This window comes from Mus musculus, chromosome 7 (genome assembly GCF_000001635.26).
Source record: "Mus musculus strain C57BL/6J chromosome 7, GRCm38.p6 C57BL/6J".
NCBI classification, from domain to species: domain Eukaryota; kingdom Metazoa; phylum Chordata; class Mammalia; order Rodentia; family Muridae; genus Mus; species Mus musculus.
This window is the reverse complement of record NC_000073.6, coordinates 131,921,545-131,934,652: the sequence shown is the minus strand read 5'-3', so window position 1 is coordinate 131,934,652 and position 13,108 is coordinate 131,921,545. Positions and strand designations below refer to the sequence as shown.

The 13,108-nt window shown below is 44.1% G+C and overlaps 1 pseudogene; it reads left to right on the top strand.

Moving 5' to 3' along the window:
• The first annotated feature begins 1,998 nt into the window (after positions 1-1,998).
• Gm33146 lies at positions 1,999-2,262 on the top strand (annotated as a pseudogene).
• The last annotated feature ends 10,846 nt before the right edge of the window (positions 2,263-13,108 follow it).

Sequence of the window (13,108 nt, the reverse complement as noted above, 5' to 3'; positions counted from 1 at the left end):
CAGATGTTCTAAAACAGAGGAATGGATACAGAAAATGTGGTACATTTACACAATGGTGTACCACTCAGCAAGATTTTATCGAAAGGACCCAGATGTAGCTGTCTCTTGTGAGACTATGCCGGGGCCTAGCAAACACAGAAGTGGATGCTCACAGTCAGCTAATGGATGGATCACAGGGCTCCCAATGGAGGAGCTAGAGAAAGTAGCCAAGGAGCTAAAGGGATCTGCAACCCTATAGGTGGAACAACATTATGAACTAACCAGTACCCCGGAGCTCTTGACTCTAGCTGCATATGTATCAAAAGATGGCCTAGTCGGCCATCACTGGAAAGAGAGGCCCATTGGACACGCAAACTTTATATGCCCCAGTACAGGGGAATGCCAGGGCCAAAAAGGGGGAGTGGGTGGGTAGGGGAGTGGGGGTGGGTGGCTATGGGGGACTTTTGGTATAGCATTGGAAATGTAAATGAGCTAAATACCTAATAAAAAATGGAAAAGAAAAAAAAAGAAAAAAAATGATGAATTCATGAATTTCTTAAGCAAATGAATAGAACTAGAAAATATCATCCTGAGTGAGGCAACCCAACCACAAAATAACATGTACTCACTGATAAGTGGATACTAGCCCCAAAGCTCCAAATAACCAAGATACAATTCACAGATCACGTGAAGCTCAATAAAAAGGAAGACCAAAGTGTGGGTGCTTAGGTTTTTCTTAGAAGGAGAACAAAATACTCACAGGAGCAAATATGGCGATAAAGTGTAGAACAGAGACTGAAGGGAAGGCCATCCAGAGAACAACAATATCAACCAATCAGACCCCCAGAACTCCCAGGGACTAAGCCATCAACAAAGGAGTACACATGGCTCCAGCTGCATATGTAGCAGAGGATGGCCTTGTCATGCATCAATGTAAGAAGAGGTCCTTGGTCCTATGAAGGCTGGATAGATGCCCCAGTGTAGGGGAATTGAGGGTGGGGAGGTGGGAGTAAGAGGGTGTGTGGGTGGAAGAACACCCTCATAGAAGCAGGGGGAGGGAGGATGTGATAGGGTGTTTCCTCAAGGGAGGGAAACTTGGAAAGGGGACAACATTTGGAATATAAATAAAGAAAATACACAATTAAAAAAAAACATAGAATGTTATGGGAATATGTTTTTTGTTTTAATCCCTAGTGTGGGATATGGGGCTGCTTCAGATTGTCCACAGCAGCTGACTATGATTTGCCTCATGCTCTAGCAAGGGTGTGATTTTGCCAGCTGCAAATAGTCTCTGCAAATGTATCACATTTGGGATTCTGGGGAGTCTTGAGAAGGTATATGGATGCTAGGGTCCCAAGCGGTGTGTGGCAGCTCCTCCTGCTGCTGCTCTGGCTGCTGCTGTTGCGGCAGCTGTTTGCTGTTTGCTATTGTTAGTTGGAGATATCCTGATGACAAACATCAAAATTGCCCCAAGAGTCATCCTTGTGTTGGGGTTTGGAAGGGAAACATATGGGTGGATAAGGGAGGCAGAAAAGGAACCCATAATGTAGCCAAAAGTCTGGTTACAGACTGAGTTATTATTTTTCAAAGATAATGTGTTTTTCTTTCCAGTTATTGATCAGTGGCTCTATTAGCAGGTGCTTAGGTGTGCCTTTCATTTTATTACCCTGGTTGGGGTTTGAGGGTTTCTTGGACGTTTAGAATAATGTGTCTCTTCATCTATGGACTAGTTCTAGCCATCATTTCTTAGATACTGCCGCCAGATAATTCCCTCTTCACCTATGAGAGTGTAACTATATTCAGGCCAATGGAACCAGCCTAGTATGCCTAGCACTGCCTGTCACTGCTATTATTAGGTCTAGTGCTAGTCTATTAGCTGCATTCTAAATCAAAAACATGTCAAGAAGCAACGAGTGGCCACATGTCTAAGCAGCCGATTGATTAGGGAGTAAATGATGACACTTGGGGCAAACTCAGCTGGTTGATAACTTAGCAGCCTCTTTCTGCTAAGAGGCAGCCATGTTTCTCCAGTATTATGTAAATGAGAAGGGCTATCACTGCTATACACTGAAGAAATTTGACCCTATGGGACAACAGACTTGCCCTGCCCACCCTGCTCATTTCTCCCCAGATGACAAATACTCAAAACAACAAGTAACCATCAAGAAATGCTTCAAGGTGCTCATGACCCAACAACTACGTCCTGTCCTCTGTGGGTTTGTTAAGCTCTTGTGCTGCCCACTTCTAGACCAATTATCAGCAACTGAATGTGTCAACCTATGAGCCTTGAAGTCTACCTACCCATGCAGTTTGGAATGCTATCTCACTATATGATTGAGTCTGTAATTATGAGACTGTTCATAAAAGCAACAATCTTCTTTCTCATGTTTTGACTTACTGCCAGGTTATTAAAAATACAATGATTTAAAAAAGAAACAAATGATAAGGGGAATTAGAGAACAATTAGAGCATTTGTGATTTAAAAAAAAATCACATAAGTAAGATTTGATTAAAACAGCATTTGTTGGACAATGTATAGTTTATATGCAAGTAAAAAAAGTTTGGGGGGCTGGAGAGATGGATCCAGTGTTGGCAGTACTTGTTCCTCAATCATGAAGTCCAGAATTCAGATCCCAGCACCTTTTACATGGTACCTAGAGACAAAAACATCCAATTGCCTGAATAAGTCATGAAGAGTATGTACCGCCCATGGGGTTGTCCCAGGCAGAGTAGTGGGAAGCAGCTTTGACCTCCAGTTTGTGTTTTTAAAGGCAGGATCACAATTGTGACTATACAGAAAAGCATCTGTGAGCATCTGTAGGCTTCCGCAGCAAGCAGGCATTGTTTACAGAAGTGAAGATATGGCAGTTAAGTGGTCAGGCAGTTCTTATAACCTTCAGGTCAAGGGACACATTGTATAGGAATGTATGGCTAGTCCAGAAACCAGTTTACCCAAGACAGTTTCAGCACTACTTAGAGTATTGTTAGGAATCCTCCCATGACATGGCATAACTATAGTTCAGTAACCCACTCTCCTCCCACATGAGGCAGCTCACAAATACCTGTAACTCCATCTCCAATAGATCCAAGACCCTATGCACACCTATGCATACATGTACACGTATACTCACACAGGTACATGTTCACACAGGTAAATAAAGTCAATTTTAAGAGAAAAGTTTTTCAAACTTAGACAATCTAAGTTTCTATCTTAGGAAGCTAGGGGGAGAGCTAGATTGCAGACTCTGCGGGAAGAAGGGTGCAACAAGCGAGGCACAGAAGCCAGAACGCAGAAGCACAAGTGGGAGTCAGTGAGACCCAAGGTAGCTGTTCTTGGTCATTGTTAGTTCAAAAACTAGTAAACCTTTAGATATATTGATCAGGGAAAAAAGGAGACTGGTGACATTCTAGTGACTGGGTATTTGTCCAGGATGTCTGAAGCCTTGGGTTCCATTGGCAGTGCCAACAGAAAAGGAGGAAGAGGAAAAAGGAGATGGAGAAGGAGAGGGGGATAAAGTAGAAGGAGGAGGAGGCAGAGAAGGAAAAAGGGGGGAGGAGGGGAAGGAACAAGTGAGTAGGAGATAGAGTAGGGGAAGTGGGGGAGGGAGAGGTGGGAAAAGAGGAGGAGGATCAAACCTTCTGTGAAGGTATGATAATCAAATAATGAGCAAATAAAGACTGAAATAATTTTAAATAGCTAATAAAGGCATTTTAACAAACCTTTATACTAATATATTGACAGCATGGATGCAATTGATGAAATGAAAACAGTCCTTGACAAATAAAAACTTAAACAGATTCAAGAATAAGAGAAATCTGAATGGGTCAGCAATTATTTAGTATATTTAATTCATGGTTTAAAAAGCTTCCCACTGAAGTGGGAGTGGGTAAGTAGGGGAATGGGGAGGAGGGTATGGGGGACTTTTGGGATAGCATTTGAAATGTAAATGAAGAAAATACCTAATTTAAAAAATTTTTAAAAAAAAGCTTCCATTCCAATGGAACTGCAGCCAAACATTTTTATAGGAGTCAACAATTCAGGTCAATATCCGTCCAAGTAAGTTGAATTCATTTTAAAGATCTCAACAAAGACAACTGTAGTCCTAAATTCCCTTGCTAATGAAGTTTTTAAACATATAAGTATTACAATTTGTCTATCAAAGTCAAGGACCTGGAAAAATGAAAACAATTTTGAAAAATAGGAAAATGTTTGAGATCTTTATCTGGTTTCAAAACCCACTATGAAGTTATGATAATCAATAGTCAAGACATAATAAATTAACAAACTCACATACAGGATAAAGATCCCAAGAGCCTGCATAGGTGTGACTTGTAACAGACCCCCAGACCTTAGCACAACTGATGCCATGATGGAAATATCATTCAGACCATAAGACTTAGCATGTAGACAGCACCACCTGCTAAAATAAAAACAAAGTCCTAATCCATAAAAGCCCACACTTCTAGGAAAGTCTCTAACTGTACTAACCTTGCATATACATACATACATACATACATACATACATACATACATACATATACACACACACACACACACACACACACATATATATATATATATATATATATATATATACATTTTTTCTATAGCTCTACTTCTGGCTAAGCATTTTTCTTAACTGAAATATGTTAACCCGGGATATGGCTTTTGTGCTTAAAAACTCACTCTGAGAAAGATTTAGGGCTACTCTGGGATCCAGAACACCCAGGGTAGTTGCCAGTCCAAATAATAAAGATTTTGTATTGGCTTAAACCCATGTCTGAGTAGTCTCTGGTAGATACCCCACAATATGACCAACTGAAATCTGGCTAAGTTTTCACTGTTAACCAATGAGGAAAGAATATTTATTTTTCAATATGTTATGCAATACCAGTAATTGGAAGGCAGAGGCAGGTGGAGCTCTAAGTTCAAGGCCAGCCTGGTCTACAATGTGAGTTCCAGAATTGCCTGGGCTACAAAAAAAAAAAAAAAAATCAAATACACATAAAAACGTGAACTTCATTACCTTATGTCATCTCAAAGACTAAACTTGAAATAAATCACTGATCTAAAATTAAAGGCAGAAATTTCACACCTTTAGAGTAGAGAAAGTTCATTGGGACCCAGCAAAGTACACAGCCCATCTACAAATAGATGAAATGACAAAACTAAAACCTTTTCAAAGGATTTTTCAAGAAAATGAAAACAGCAGAGAAAACATTTGTAATTATTTATCTGACAGAATTCTTATAGGCAGAACACCTGTGATGTGAGAATAAACAACTCCAGATTTTAAACACATGTGAAGCCAGATGTGGTGGCTAAGCTTATAATCCCAGCCCTCAGGAGACAGGTGCAGGCAGACTGTGAATTTCAGGCCAGCCTAGGCTACACAGCAAGATCTTGTCTCACAAAAGAGAGAAAAAAATGCATGAAATTTGAAGAAATAATTCATGTAAGATATGAACAGCATATGCACCCACCATACATCACAATGGTCAACAGCATTTATCACGAGGGAGACAGAAAACACCAGCAGCACGATGTACCTGCTAAAGTGTCAAAAAATTTAAAAATAAATAAAAATAAACTGCCACTATCAAGTGCTGACTAGAACAACACGTGAATGGAGTTGTATGGCTGGTGGAAATGGAAAATAAATTGGAGCAAAATTCTATAGTTTCTTTACAAATTAAAAACACAGGAATTGTATGACCCAGCCATTGGGTTAGCTGTGGATATCAGCATCCACAGAGAGATTTTTTTTTTTTTACATAGAGTTCTTGGAAAGTTTATTCACCATGTTCCCAAATCAGAATCACGTGACTATCTCACAGGTAGAAGGATAAACAAACTGGGGTGGTCACATAGTGGAGTATTACCAGGGACTAAAAAGTGACTCTGAGACCTTACATATTACGATTTCCAGGGAGACATAAAGAAACATCTGCTCGAAAGCAAGTTGGGGCAGGAGGGCAGGGTAACAGACCAAGAAAAGGGGGGCTAGGATTTTATAAAGTCCAGCTGGGTAGACCAATGAATTTATTAGGGTAAATTACAGGAACATGGGAAACTCGCTAGCTGTCACATCAGAAAAATGTGCCAATCACAGCAAAGCTGACTCAGAGACAACTACACCACTGGAGAGACCCATCCCCCACCCCACCCAACTGCTTGCCCCTTGTATAATATGGAGGAAGGAACCACTCATGAAGACCTGCCAAGCCTCCTGAGCCTTCCCCCACCCCCAACCCCCTGCCCTCCTGATCCCACGCAGTCCATGTGGATGCCACAGCTGCCCTGAATCCAGACAGCGATGCTCATCTCTGGCTGTGAGGAAATCGGCACACTACAGACACACAGCAGGAGCAAATCTCAGAACACCAGAGAGGTAAAGACAAAGGTTACACATCAGTTATTGGAAGTTCTAGAAAGCAGTCTCCAAATCTAACCCGGTAGCGACCCAAAGCTGAGCAGTGATTCTCTAGGACTGGAGTTTGGAACAGGTTTGTGGGGACACTTGTTGAGGTGTTAATGTGATGGGTTGATACATTGATGGAAAATCACCAAACTGTGCATGAACTGGGTGTGTTCTTTATGTGTAACTTATATCTCAGTTACAATCGGAGATGGGAGAAGCAGGCTGGGAAGTGGGTCCTGGGGCTTTCCTGTATTTGTTCATGTTTATGCATACAAAGAACCCATTCATGTATTATTGATGTACCTTTTGAAATCGAGTGACAGATGATGCAGGCTGAAATACCATCGCAAAGCCCTCACTTCCTACCCCAGGAGGCTCTGACCTCTGCATTCCAGGTCTGCACTGGGTTCCAGCTTCTGCTGTAGTCACAATCTAGATGTGTGTCTTCCTACCTAAAACAACCTTCCTAGGGAGTCAGAACCAGTCTGGGCACGGTTGGGGGATTCCTTATGTGTTTCTGGACCCAAGACGTCAGAATGATTTGAAGCGCATGAATAGGGGAGGAAGGGAGATTGAGACTGTTTTCTGCATCCTGGAAACCTGACCTTTCTTCTACCCCACAGCTGCTGCTTGGGGCACAGTCACCGCAGTGGCCTTTGCTTGTGTCTTTTCACTTTTTACTACGCTAGAAAGAGGCAATATAAAATCTTGGCAGAGGCACTGGGTGGGTGTAGAGAGCTGGGGCTGCTCTTTGGTTCAGACAACAGCCTCTTAACTAGCTTGCAGCATTCTCAGGATCTTAAAGGGCCAGTGCCAGGACTGTGCATGAAGCATGTGTGTTTCCCATGTGGAAATGTATTTATAGAGTTATGACAACCAGTTCTGGAGGAGAGATGCTCAGAAGGCCACAGACAGGGGTAGAAATACCTGTGGCATCTGGAAGGTGGGCACGTGGAAGGCACAGGTCCCGCAGGGGATAGGAACACAAACACCAGGAGGAGAACTAAGTGAGAGGCTTGAAGAACTAACCTCAAACTTCTGGGAAACAGAGCTTATGCTCAGGGCCTGTCCTTTAGCAAGGAAGATCTCCACAGCGCTCATGCCACTCAGGGACATTCTATTTGGACATCCTGAACTATTTATTACAAACCAAAGAGATTAGACCCTTCCTTTTGTGTAGGGGGGAAAGTTTTTCCACATATTCAGGTTAACCTCACACCATACTTAGGACTGAGAGAATTCCTGAGGCCAGAAGGGAAGGAGACCCCCTCCAGGCCGACGGTGGATGGTCAGGCAGGCTGCTGCATCCATGGGAGACCCTGGCCCTTGTGCACCCTTTGCTACATTGAGACTCCATGTTCTTTTGTCAGACTTTTCCAGGGTTTTCAGTACAGATCATATTTTTCTAGAACAGTTAACATTTGAGGAACTGTAGTAGAATTCTCTAACTGCTCCCAAGGTGACCAGCCATTTGCCACCTTTTCACTGGGCCACTGAAGGACTGGAAACATCTCTTGTTATGCAGGAGGTCTTCCTGCTGCCAGGCTAAGAGCAGGGATTTTTGTAAGGATGGGGTTACCAGAAGGAGTACTGTGTACAGCCGGGAAGCTTAGCGACATTAATCATTCAAAAGTTACATTCCACAAAGTGTGCCACACTGTCCAGACAGCCTAGCAGAGTCTGCAAGCTCCGGGTCCCAGTGAGAGACCCAATCTCAAAAGCAACAGTGTGGACAGCTCCTGAGGAACAACGCTGAAGGTAGGCGCACATGCACATGTACCTGCATACACACGAACATCTGCATGCATACACCCACACATATGAGCACACACACACACACACACACACAGAGAGAGAGAGAGAGAGAGAGAGAGAGAGAGAGAAGGCATTGTGGCACATGTTTGCAATCCCATCACTCTAGAGGAAGAATATAGGAAGACCTCTTGCCTACACACACACACACACACACACACACACACACACACACATGAAGATACACACATGCACCCCCCACATGCATGCTCATGTTCATGCATGGGCCAACACACACATACATACATACATACATACACACACACCACATGCACACACACACGCACCCACACCCACAGTGACATACATACACACACATGCATGTACACACACAGAGACACACACTGCCATATATCACTGATTCTGTTTCCATTCTTATTCTCTTTGCTCTCTACCTTTCTCTTCTGTAGCTTTTGGGAATGAATCTGCAGTCCAAACGCCTACCTTCATTTTAGTTGCATGAATAAGTCATAAAGGGCAGCCTCCAGCTTGTTGCCAAGCATAGAGGGTAAGATTGAAGGCCACCGTACTGACACACCAGGCAGTCTCCTCAGAAGTCTTCATGAGTTACTTCATTCTATATGAGGCCACCCCCACCAACCATGGGGAAGTGGTTTTTTTCCGTCTCTTTTTCATCTGGACTTGACTGTGGTTTCTAAAGAGACAAGCCACTAGGCTGCTGGCTTATTTCTTCTTGTAGACAACAGGACTACTGTCCCAGCAGAGGGGTGAGTATGACCGTGAAGTCTTCCTAGTATAGGTGAGTAGCTACTTGCTTCTTGTTCTACAGGTAGACTACAAGTAGTAGGCATGTATTCCACTGTCCCTAGACTACTGTTCCTGGAGGAAGATGTTAGAGGTCTCTGATCTTAGCAGAGATAGTGTGGTTCTTGTGAAAGTGCCCTATAATATGTATATGTATGTGAGGGTTCAAGTGCTTGCCTATAAGCAAGGATAAGCTCTCCTAAGGCCACCATGCTGACTGCGTTTACCATGGTGTCTAGTGTTCCTGTTCACCGAGTTTTCTGATAAGTGAAGAAAGAAGCTGGGAGACTTAATGAGTCCATCAGTGTAGTCTCCCCTCCCCCAGCCTGAAACCTGCTTGTTCAAGGGTGGAGCTTCTTGCTCATTTGTTCTGCCACGCCCACTGCTGGAACCTGCGGAGCCACACACGTGCTCACCTTTCTACTGGACCAGAGATTATTCGGCGGGAATCGGGTCCCCTCCCCCTTCCTTCATAACTAGTGTCGCAACAATAAAATTTGAGCTTTGATCAGAATGAATTTGTCTTAGCTCCGTTTCTTCTTTCGCCCTGTCTAGATTCCTCTCTTACAGCTCTAGTAGCCATATCAGTCAAACCGTTCACGTTGCGAGCTGGTGGTGGCCCACACCTTTAATCCAAGTACTTGGGAGGCAGAGGCAGCTGGATCTCTATTGAGCTCTAGGCCAGCCTGCCCTACAGAATGGGACCTACAGAACAGCCAGGGCTACACAGAGAAACCGGGTCTTGAGAAACAAAAAGAATTGAAATGTCAGAGAAACGGATCAAGGCAGATGAAGCTCATTCATTTGTTCACTCAATCTTTTACTCCACGAATGTGTGTTGGTTAAACTCCAGGATGGGTACTGGGAAAAAGAAGTCAAGACAAAAGAATAGTGTTTGTCTTAGCCCCTCTGTTGCTGTGATAAACTACTATTTGTTCTGCAAGTAGACTACAAGTAGACTCCAATTAGATGTGTATTTCACTGTCCCTAGACTGGAAAGAATAGTCTGACCCAAACAACCCAGAGGTGGAAGAACTTGTTTTATTTCGCAGCTTACAGTGTGTCATTGAAGGGAGCAGAGGCAGGAACCTGGAGGCAGGAATTGAAGAAGAGACCATGAAGGCATGGTGCTTACTGGCTTGTTCTCCATGGACTTCTTAGGCCACCTTCTTATACAACCAGGATCACCTGCTTAGGAATAACACTGTCAACAGTGGCCTGCCCTCCCATCAATCATTAATCAAGAAAATGCACACGGGTATACCCACAAACCAATCTGGCAGAGACGAATCCCCAGCTCTTTCTCCCTTTTTGGGTGATTCTATGTCAAGTGAACAGAAACCAACCAGCACAAATAGAAAGGTTATCAAGATGGACATGCTTGTGTGGGAAGAAAAGGAATTTAAATTTTTGTGCTAGGGCAAGGGCAATATTGAGGAGTTTAAGTAAGGGTGTGACTTGGTTTTAAAAAGATGACATCTGGAGCCAGGAAGGGATGAAGGGAGAAAGAGGGAGGGAAGGAGGGAGGGAGAGAAGGAAGGAAGGAGGGAGGGAAGGAGGGAGGGAGAGAAGGAAGGAAGGAAGGGAGGGAGGGAGGGAGGGAGGGAGGGAGGGAGAGAAGGAAGGAAGGAAGGGAGGGAGGAGGGAGGGAGGGAGGGAGGGAGGGAGGGAGGGAGAGAGGGAGGGAGGGAGGAAGGAAGGGAAAAGGGAATCCAAATGGGGCTGTCAGGGTAATTACCTTCCAGCTGCGATCCTTGCTACCACATATACCTTGTTAGCCAGCAGAGAAGATGTTTTCTGCAGTGCCAGCATTCCAGGCCAAAGTACATGTTGGAAATCCTGGTGGTATCCCTCCAAATCTTGGCTTTATCGCCAGAACAATACCCAAGGCTGAAGTGGCCTCCCATGACATTTGACCATAACTCTGTGGAGATTTGGCAATCTGACATTTGCGTTTCCTTCTGCTGCTTCATCTTAAATTGATCAGCCAGATGAAACTCGAGAGCCAGTGCTGTTTCAATATTTAAGCATTCTGCCCAGGCTGGAATGTCATTAAGCTAAAATAGAAACCTGATTGCTAAAGAGCTCTTTGAGCAGGACCTTTTTGCTAAGGCCATTTGTTCTAGCAGCACAAAATAGACTCTGACTCTCTGACTCTCTGTCTCTGTCTCTCTCTCCTTTCTCTTGCTTTCCTTATAGCCACAGATTAGCTAGACCCCTTCCCAATAAGATGAGCTTATACAGTCTGACTGTCCAATTCACTTAAAAGACCTTGAGAAGATCTCTGATACCTGCTTTTGTGTATTGAGGCTGGGACAGGCCAGGGTAATTGAATTTTTAACTATGGCAGCAGTTATTACCACCTTGAAGACAGTAGAAAACACTGGAATGGAGATTCTTTGTGCATCTTTTATTTAGTTATCACATATATTTTGATTAAAAAGAAAAAAAGACCTGGATCAATTGATATGTCAGGTAGCCATGGCCCATGACTGGATAATCCCATGGCCAACATAGGCAGTCATAGGTCACAGAAGGACCTTCCTACTTGTATGTCAGCCATTACAGAGACAAAGGGGAGCCCTCAATCATGGGTGCAGACAGTCTAGGCTATAGGAAAACATGGAAGGAAGAAGTAGATGAGGTTTCTGAATGCCTGAGCTTCAAAGAATTCATAACTGTTATTGCCCAGCCTTATGCTGTCTGGTGCCTCCCTTCTCTTTTGAGTACTGGTGTCCTTATTTCTAAATCAGAAATGATCATCACTCCCCCATTATTCACAGACTGAGATCTTCTGATGAATTCAAGCCACCTAGCACAAGAAAGAGTGAGCTGTAGAACTGTGGGTGCCAGCCTCCAGATATTCCTCCTTCCCTTGAAGATGGGGGAGCATTTGACATGAGGATGTCTGAATAGGAGTTGGGTACTGGACTGAGTGTGGTTCCTCATAGAACAATTAGAGAGGTGAAGAAAGTCCAAGGCCTCTGGATTAAAGAATGATGGTGTGGATAAGCCAGTGCCTTGGGATGAAAAGCAGCGAAGACTGAATAGCCATTGTGGCTTCTACCAGGCCAGTTCTGCAGGGTCATCTTTAGCACTGTACCAGGAGGCTAGTTTCCAGCAATTCCAGTAACTGCAAGATTTCCAGTATCCATTAAATGAACTCCAGGCAGTTTCTTTTCCTCATCTGTTGCCAGCATCTAATCCCCCTGCCTGATTGGACAGACCACCACATTATAATGTCAGGGCTGGGGACAGGAGGGGCTCCATGTCTCCTGTCTCTAAGACCTATAAACTGTACCCACTGTGAGTTCAGAACAGAGCCCTTTTCTCTAGTCACGAACTAGGGTAATTCCATTTATTATGTTCGTTTGTTCAACACATAATAACCACATTCCAGACACTGGAAACAAAGCACTGAGAAGCTCTGATCTTCTCCTGAGGATCTTTGCTACGAACAGGAAACAAATAAATGATCGGGATGGTGCAGACCGTGGTAAGTGCCAAAGGGATAGAGTGGGGCTAATGTTATGAAAACATTGGTTTAGGGTGGAGCAAATAGCTTAGCCTGTGAAGGGCTAACTGACCAAGCATAAGGACTCCCAGAACCACCACCACCACCACAAGCACCAGCACTACCACTTACCAGCAGCAGCAGCAGCACCACCAGCAGCAACAACCAGTCCAGCATGGTACCCTGCAATCCCAGAGCTAGAGATGTAGAAACAGTCAGATCGCTGGGGCTTAGCCAGCTTAGCCTGATCGGTGAGCCCTACAACGGATGAGAGTCTGTCTGGAAATGAAGGTGAGCGGCACCTGAGAAAGAACACCTGGGGCTGCTCTCTGGCCTCTGCATGTGGATGCACACATGTACTCCCATCCATATGTAAACACACCCACGCACTCTCAGATGATTAGGGAAGGAATGGTCGCCGCATTGCTGATATGAGTGTATCTGCTGAGCTGTGTCCTTTACAGACACCACGTTATCCTTGGTGTGCAAACATGTGTGTCCCTAGTTGTGTGCAAGCATCATGGAGCTCCCCGTGCTGCTGAGATGTGTATGCCCAGACTCTATCCCAGTCTCACTTCCGGGACCAGAGACAAGCAGACCATGAATGGACTGGCTT